This window comes from Prionailurus viverrinus, unplaced genomic scaffold (genome assembly GCF_022837055.1).
Source record: "Prionailurus viverrinus isolate Anna unplaced genomic scaffold, UM_Priviv_1.0 scaffold_68, whole genome shotgun sequence".
In the NCBI taxonomy this organism is placed as follows: Eukaryota; Metazoa; Chordata; class Mammalia; order Carnivora; family Felidae; genus Prionailurus; species Prionailurus viverrinus.
In genome coordinates, this window is record NW_025927630.1 from 589,931 (window position 1) to 599,205 (window position 9,275).

Below are 9,275 nucleotides of genomic sequence, written 5' to 3' on the forward strand. Positions count from 1 at the left end.
GTTTCCATGTTATTTCGATTTCATCTTTGATTTCTTGGTTGACCCATTGATTGTTTAGGAGCATGCTGTTTAACTTCCATGTTTTTGTGCCTTTTGCAGATTTTTTTTTTCTTGTTGGAGACTTCTACTTTCATAGCATTGTGGTCTGAAAAGACACATGGTATGACGTCGATTGGTTTGATTTTGTTTTGGCTTGTTTTATGACCTAATATTTTATTGAGTGTGGGGAATTTTCCATGTGCATGTGAAAAGAATGAGTATGGTGCTATTTTAGGATGGAATGTCCTAAATATATCGGTTAAGTCCATCTGGTCTACTCTATCATTCAAAGTCACTACTTCCTTGTTGATTTTCTGATGGAATGATCTCTCCATGGGTATCATTGGAGTGTTAAAGTGCCCTACTATGATTGTATGACTATCAATACTTTAGGTTTTGACTGTTTTGTGTACTTGGATGCTCTCAGGTTGAGTGCGTATATGTTTACAATTGTTCTATCTTTTTTTGGATTGTACCTTTTATTATTATAGTGTCCTTCATTGTCTCTTGTTACAGTTTTCTTTTTAAATCTATTTTTTTCTGATATAGGTATGGCTACTGCAGTTTTCTTTTGATACTTTAGTTCTATAGTTAGCCTCTTGTAGGTAGAAGATAGATGGGTCCTATATTTTATTCATTCTATCACCCAGTGCCTTTTATTATGAAGAGAGAGTGCACAGGCATGGGATGGCAGGGTGGGGGAATGGGGGAAGATAGAAGGAGAGCGAGAGAGAATGAGAGTGAGGATGTATCTTAAGCAAATCTCAAGCTCAGTGCAGAGCTCAGTTGGGACTCAATCCCAGGATCCTGGGATCATAGCCTGAGCCCAAATCAAGAGTCGAAATCTCAAGCGATGGAGCCATCCAGGTGCCCCTATCTGTCACCCAGTGCCTTTGATTTGAGCATGTATTCTGTTTCCGTTCAAAGTAATTGATAGACATACAGTTGTCCTTTTATTACTTGATGTTGGTTGTTTCTGAATCTGTCTGATCCTTTCTTCTCTTTCTCTTTTCTATGGTTTGCTGGGTTTATTTAGTAGTGCAGTTGAAATTGCTTGTCTTTATACTCTGCATATGTATTAGTGGTGTTTGATTTGTGGTTATTATTAGGTTTGTACCTAACCACTTCTGCATATAGAAGTCTATATTAAGTTGATAGTTGTTGAAGCTTGAACCAGTTCTTTACTCCTCTCCTCCCCGTGTTGTAGATATGTAGTGTCATATTTCAAAACCTTTCATATCGTGGATACCTTGGCTGATGTTTTACAGATATATTCATTTTTATTGCTTTTGCGTTTCGCACTTTAATACTGTCACTTTAGGTGTTTCTTTTCCACTTAAAGAGTCTCCTTTAACATTTCTTGCGGGGGTGGTTTGTGGCTTGTGAACTCGCTTAGTATTTATTTGGCAACCTCTTGATCTGTCCTTCCATCTGAATGATAGTGTTGTGGATAGACTCTCTTTGGCTGCAGATGTTTTCCATTCAGCAACTTTACCATACCTGCTGCTCACTTACGGTTTCAAACTTTCTTCTGAAAAACATCCAGTGATAAACTTATGGGGTTTTTTCTTGTAGGTAACTGTCATCTTTTCTTTTCCTGCTGTTAAAATTTTTCTTGATCATGACATTTTGGGTTTTAATTACTACATGACTTGGTGTAGATCTGCTTCTGCTGAATATTTTGGGGGTTCTTTGTGCCTCCTGCTTCTGAATCTGTTTCCTTCCCCGATTGAAGGAAGTTTTCATCTATTGTGTCTTCAAATAAATTTTCTGGTTCCATTTGTCAGAATTCTCAGAATGAGAAATAGGACAGGAAAGACCTATTGAAGCTTCTCTGATGAGTCACTGGATTTGCATGCGTGGAGGATACATTCGGGACTCAAATGAACAACCTACCTTTAATTTCAAAGAACTAGAAAAAGACAACAATCTACGTCCAATGTTCTCAAAACGGAGAAAGGAATACATATGAGAGTGGAAACCAATGAAATAGAGACCATGAAATCAATAGAAAATAGGAAGAAGACCAACAGTGGGTTTTCGAAAGAGTGAAACAAAATTGTCAAGACTATACATAGACTATGCTAAGACAGAGAGACGACCCAATTCAAAATAACTATAAATAAAAGAGAAGACATTACACCTGATACCAAAGAAATATAAAGGAAACAAAGAGGCGACTATGTGCAAATTAGATGCCAGCAAACCACTTACCTAGAAGAAATGGATAGGTTCTTAGAAACACACAACCTACCAAGACTGTATTAGGAAGATATAGAAGGTTTGCACAGACCCATTAAAGGAAGACTGCATCAATACAAGAAGATAACCAATGCAAGTAAATTGAGTTAGTAATGGAAATTCTCTCAGGGAAGAAAAGCCCAGGAACAGGTGCATTCACTGGTGAATTTGAACAACCGTTGTAGAAGAAACTAACAGCAGTCCTCTCACTGATTAAAAAGGGATAAACACCTCCAAACTCATTTCATGAGACTGGAATACCCTGGTAGGAAGCCAGAAAAGGATACTACTTGAACAGAAAACTATAGGCCAGTATCCCCGTGATGAATATAGATGAATAATTCCCAATAATATACAAGCAAACCAAATTCAGCATCACCTTAAAAGGATCATTGACCGTGATGAAGGGCTTTTTTCCCTGTAAAGGAAGGATGTTTCAGAAATGCAAATCAATAAATGTGACTCCTCACATACTTGAATGAAAAAAAATCAACCAGAAACCAGAATCTTAAGTATAAATAGCAAAGGCAGGGTTACTAGAAGGGAGGTGGGCAGGGGGATGGGTTTAATGGGTGATGGGCTAAGGAGGGCGCTAGTAGTGAGGAACACTTGGTGTTGTATGTAAGTGATGGATGACTACATTCTATACCTGAAACTAACACTACACTGTATGTTAACCAACTGGAATTTAATTAAACACTTGAACAAATAAATTCTAAAGAAATACATAAATAAATTTAACCTAAAATAAATAAATACATTTTAAAAATTAAAAAGAAAACTCATGTGACGATGTCAATAGACACAGAAAAAAAAAGTTCTGAGAAAATTTGGTATCCATTTGTGCTAAAAATCTCTTTAGAATTCTGTGTAGAAGGAACATATCTCAACATAAGAAAGGCCATGTATGTGAAGCCCACAGCTAACATCATACTCAATAGTGAGATTGTGAAAGATTTTCCTCTAAGATCAGGCACAAGACAAGGATGCCCTAGATATGTGAAGGGGATTGGTTGATGCAGGCTTCTGTTTATGGAATGAATAAATCACAGGTAGAAGACATAGCATAGGGAAAATAGAGAATGGTACTGGAGTGGTGATGCATGGTGAGAGACGATAGCTACACCTGTGTTAGCGTAGCAGCATGTATACACTTGTCCCATCACTATGTTGTTCATCTGAAACTAATGTAACACAGTGTGTCAGCTATTCCCAAATAACATGATTTTTTAAAAATAAGGTAAAGGAATGAAATAAAAAGTTTAATGTAAAAGAACCTGTTCCTATCTAATCAAGAAATGCAATAAAGTTCCAAAATAGAAAGTCACAGATCAAATTCTGTAGCATTCCTATACACTAACCAAATTATCTAAGAGGGAAAGAAAACAATCCCATTTACAATAGCATCAAAACCAATAAAATTTATAGGAACAAATTTAGCTAAGGAAGTGAAAGACCTCTCTACAGAAAACTGTAAAACCTGTGTGCAGAAATGGAAGAAATTCAATTTGTATGAAAGAAACAGGAGACTCCGCCCACCAACTCCAGTTATACACCACAGCACAGGAGAAGTGCCCTGCAGGTCCTCACCACACCAGGGACTATCCAAAATGACCAAGCGGAAGAATTCCCCTCAGAAGAATCTCCAGGAAATAACAACAGCTAAGGAGCTGACCAAAAAGAATTTAAATAATATAACAGAAAGTGAATTTTAGAATAATAGTCATAAAATTAATCGCTGGGCTTGAAAACAGTATAGCTGGCACAAAAACAGACACATAGACCAATGGAATAGAATAGAAACCCCAGAACTAGACCCACAAACGTATGGCCAACTCATCTTTGACAAAGCAGGAAAGAACATCCAATGGATGTAAGTTTTATGCAATTAGAAACACATATCTTCAAATGTATTTGGAACCACAAAAAGACCCCAAGTAGCCAATGCAAGAAAGAACAAAACAGGTGGCATCACACTTCTTGATTTCAAGCTGAATTCTAACACAAAGAAATCAGTTATGTCATTGGCATAGGCACACACACACAAGGCAATGGAATGGAAATTGAGAGCCCAAACTAAAGCCATGCATGCACAGTCAACTAGTATTTGACAAGGGAGTCAAGAATACTCAGTGGAGAAGAGTAGTCTCTTGAATAACTGGAGCTGGGAAAATTGGATAGTCACATGTATAAGATTAAAGCTTAGCACCTTATGTTACATCACTCCAAGAATTAACTTGAAATGGATTAAAGATGTAAACGAATGATATGAAAACAAAATTCTTCCTCACCATTTCAGCTCTTATTATGCCAAGACGTAGCTGTTGAAGTGGTGAAGGGCTGGATAGAGAGTAGTCCTGGAAATAGAAGCCTGTGTGTGTGAAACAGACTTTCTTTAGTAGCCTGTAATTATCCCCCTGATGCTTTAAGAGTAGCCACTTCCTTCCCTACATTTTCAGGCACAGCTAGTACCATGCTTGCTGCCAGCAATGCACTGCTTTGTCTCCACAAATGCCTAGAAGCTCTAGGTTGGACCCATTGGGAAGGGTGGAGTTTTGTGGCAGTAATGCTGCCCTGTTGAAACCAGGTGGAGGGGAAGGAGAGAGGTGCCATTCCGGCTTCACTGGGGTTCAGGTATGTTAGTGTTGGTGTTGGATTTTTCACCTTTTACTCTAACACATCTCAAAAGTTTAATTTCTGTCCGGCATGTCAAAATGGCTTCCAGAACAGTTCCTCCTTTCTCAGAAGTGCCCTCCGTGTCATACCCCGTTGGGCTGCTCTTTATCACCATCCAGGGTCTTTGGGCCACCACCAACTTCTCCAACCTGGTGGCCTCTGGGACCTCACCCTCCACCTCCACCATCTGGAAAGATGATTGAAACAGTATGAGTTGACTTATAAAACACGTTTTGTCTTTTTACTTGTTGAGTGTTTGGAGAGGATGCAGTGATGGCACCACAGGGCTTTCAGGTTAGCCTGAGTGAGGACAGTGTAATGTGCTTCAAATTTCTCAGGAAATGAATGAAATGGGCAGTCGTTTCCACCCAGTGAGCTGGGCAACACATGTCTCTGAGAAGGAAAGAGGCCTTATACATGCTGACTCCCTAGGATGTAGCTTGTACAGAGACCATGTGCTGGGCTCTCTGAGGGATGAAACACACCCCTAACTTTATTTCTAGCTAGTTGAGACCTGAACTGTTCACAGATGCTTGATTAGTTATAAAAACTCCTGAACCAGGGCCATGTAGACCTTCCTCAAAGGACAGGATCAGATCTCCCTCTTGTCCTCAAGGGTCACCTGAGGCACCTGAAAAACCCTCTGCCCCTAGTACGGGACATGAGAATGTGAAAGAGTTGAATATAATGAAACCTGTTGCGGATGGTTTGTTTTTCTTGCACACAGTCTATGCAAGTCAGAATCAACTTCCATCCCCCTCCATCTTTTATGAGACCTAGGACATGGTGCAACTCCCATGGGGAATATCAGTTGTGTCTCTACCATGGATGCAGAGAAAGACAAGGTAAATTCTGTTGCCTATTTCAGTTGCAATGCTTTCTGGAAAATTTATCTGACCTTGTCTGGTTTTCTATGCCCTCTGGTATTTTTACTGTTTGATTTACATCCTCACAAGCCTCCAGACTTCTCCAGTTTAAGATCATCATGTTAGCTAGTGCCTCTGGACGCCACAAGTGTGTGGAGGTGGAGGACCACGTGGCTATCACTTTGTGTTTGTGGAAATAACTTGAGGAGAATGACACTTCACTGCACCCTCAAGTCTTCTGGAGCATGGGACACCTTTCTCACTTTCTTTGCATGGGATTATCCTGATTATTTTCATTTTTTTTCCTATTTCAGAGTAGGCCATGAATTTGTTCAGAATGTCTGCTATGAGCCTCGTGACTGGAAAAGATAACAACACTTTCCAACATTATATTGTGTGCTTTGTGCAGTGTTGAGGGTTCTTAGTTAAATTTCAGAACTCATTACTGGTCCTTCTGTGTTGGTCAATGTGCAATAGAGAAGTTCTCCCAAGCTTTGCGCAGTGGCAGTATCATAGCCAATGAGGTTTATCCGAGGCGCGATTATTGCTCATCGAGAATTTCTCCAGTTGTCCCCTAGGTGGAAATACTCTGAATTTTCAGAAGCGGCATGTGTAATCGAAAATGTACGTGGAACTTCAGTCGTGAAGGGAGAGAATCAGTGATTACCTGCAGGGCCAGTAACTCACAGAGTTCTTCAGTTGTATTTATATGAGCAGGTTCAATTGTGTCCCAGGAACAGTTGCAACTGGTACTTTGTCTCATGATGCCTTATGGGAGTTTTACACCTGAAATTGAGACATGTTTCTGTTCATTCTTTTACGTAGAATTTCTACCTCCCTTTTACAATGGGACAAAATAGCTCTGCAATTCATATTGTATTTAAAAGCTGAATTGCCTGTGAATTAAGGTAAACACTCTTAAGACCATGAATGTGCACAGGTAACGTGTTTCTCTCAGAAAACACATTTCTAGGCCCCCTGCAGGACTCCAGGAATCCCCATCTCCTCAAAGGTTTCTGTGCCCTTGCACAGAAGATGTCTTTGTCAGTGAGGGAAGCAGAGTAAGGACATGAATGGGATGGCAATTTGAGCTTTGACCCTGGGGTGGCCCTGAATCTCTGTGTGGTGCTGGGCTTTTCTTTCATTCCTTCATGTTTTGTCTGTTCTCAATGTGTAAGTAAAAAGTCTGCAGATCTGGTGGAAGAGGGGTGTCCTGAACACAGATGCCTGCCTCTCTGGAATACGTTCCTTTATTAGACTGGCATTACTGCCATCAATCTTCAAGAATAGGATTCCTTGGCTTTCTGCATTTGTAACCATGTGCAGTGATGTGTGGAGACAGTAGTTTCTCCTTGTGCATCTGGTACCTTCAGGCTGTAGGTGGGACCTCATAGGAGGTCCTCGTGAGACCTTCAGGTTGTAAGTGGGATCTCGTGGGAGGGTAGAGTTTTCTGGCACTGATGCTGCATTCTACTAGAACCCGTGAATGAACAAGGGGCCAGGTGCTGACACCTGCTTCATTGTGTTTCAGCTCCTGTGGGCGTTCTACTTCTGTCTGTCATACCAACATACCTGTCGCTTCTGTTCTGTAGGTCCTTATGGTTGCAAGAGGACCTCCTCTTTTACCAGGTCCACCCTGCATGCCCTCCCCCACAGATCCCCTTTATCACTGTTCATGGACTCTATAAGTCACCACCAGCTCATTGGTGCCCTCAGTGACCTCCACCTCGACTATTTGTAAGATGATCTGAACAGTATGAGTTGACATGTTCAGCATATTCATCTACTGTCTTGTTGAGTCTCTGAGAAGATGTAGAGATGGCCTCACAGGCTTTTCAATGCAAGGGTGCTGCTGACTGAAACACTGTTAAGATTCCTCAAGTTTCTTAGGCCATACATATGTTGGGCTGTGCCTAAGTGTGTGTATCTCTGTGAGACTAAATGCGATGAAAGGTTGTAGATTAGCTGTGTGGCTTCCTTGGCTTCAGCCTGAGTCACACTCTTAGCGGGGAATTCAGGGTTGACCAGGAAATGCCCCTGCTGGACTCCTGTCACCGCAACCCTGAACCTGCTTTCACCACCCTGCCTGAAGGTTTGCATCTCCGACACTTCCCTCACAATTTCCTGAGGCTTTGCGTGTGTTCCTCTTGTCTCAGACCTAATGCCAGCTCTCAGTGGGGAGAGCCTCAACTCAGAGCATCAGCTTTGTGATCTGAGAAGCAGGGATAATGTTGATCTCTGAGGTCAGCGCGATGAAGAGGTGGTTAAGCACATGAGGAATTTGTAAAATATATGGGATGAGTGAGCACTCACCCTTTTCAGCGTGGAAACGAATGTATCTGCACAGAGAAGATCATCAACAGATGTTCATTCAATTTCATGAAACTAAGGGTATAATGCCTGAGGCTGAGAGATTGGCAATTCTAGTTTCAAAGGATACAACAAAGATTCCTGTGTGTTTTCTATTAAAATTCAGGTCCTACTTTACAAGGAAGGAAAAGATAAGTATGAGAATATGGATGTTCAGGGATCTGAAGATAATCCTCTTCCATTACAGGTAGACACACAAATGCACCCTGACAAATATGTGCTCATCCAAGGCCACAGATGTATTGAAGAAGAAAAAACGCATATAGAAGAACAGAATATCCCTTTGCAATAACTCAATCACTTTGACATAGAGGGCAATCAGTTTGAAATTTGAAGAGCACACTGAACCATTACAAACCAGCTGTGGTTATTATATATTTAGAGATGGGGTCTAATCTACCCCTTGGTCTGAATGCTTTCCCTGTCCACCCCGTCCCCTCCACATTGTCCTTCCTAATATCCCCTAATACACTTGTCATAGTTGTGTTTCTATGTCAGCGTCTGCCTCCAGGAAAATCGACACTCATTCCCCATCAAGTGTACACTTTGGCGTTCTTGTATATGCAGTTAACAAACAGGTAGAATGTATAGTATTGGTGTACGAAGACAGATCATTGTTTGGGGTTGTATTGCCTGGAAGGGACCAATAGTTCCATCTGAGGGGTTGGATACATCCTTTAGGGAGATATGGTGGTGGTTGTTCATGTATAGATTGATGCTCATGAGCACATGGCACATGTGCTAGTTGATGTGGTTTGTGCTGATGAGCAGGGCAGGTGTCTGTCTCCAGGAAAGGGTCTCTTCTGATGGTGAGGAATGGGTTCAGGAGACCAGTAAGGAGGCCCTGCATTAATTCAGCTTTTGCGCCCTTGTGCACCTTACCAGCTGCTACCAATAGCACCAATCCAGGTGGCCTCCAAGGGGGCAAATGGCACAATTTTTGTGGCGAGTCACATGGTGTCCCATAAAGCTCCCCCTGAAGCCATATTGAGGCATGGGGAGGGCAGAGGACCATGGTCTGAGAAAGGTTCCTTCAACACAATCCAGGGAGAGTTGGGTGTAAGCATACGGCTCCTTCTACAT

General features: G+C 41.3%; 1 pseudogene; it reads left to right on the forward strand.

Moving 5' to 3' along the window:
- The first annotated feature begins 6,312 nt into the window (after window positions 1-6,312).
- On the forward strand, window positions 6,313-6,465 carry LOC125159855 (uncharacterized; annotated as a pseudogene).
- The last annotated feature ends 2,810 nt before the right edge of the window (window positions 6,466-9,275 follow it).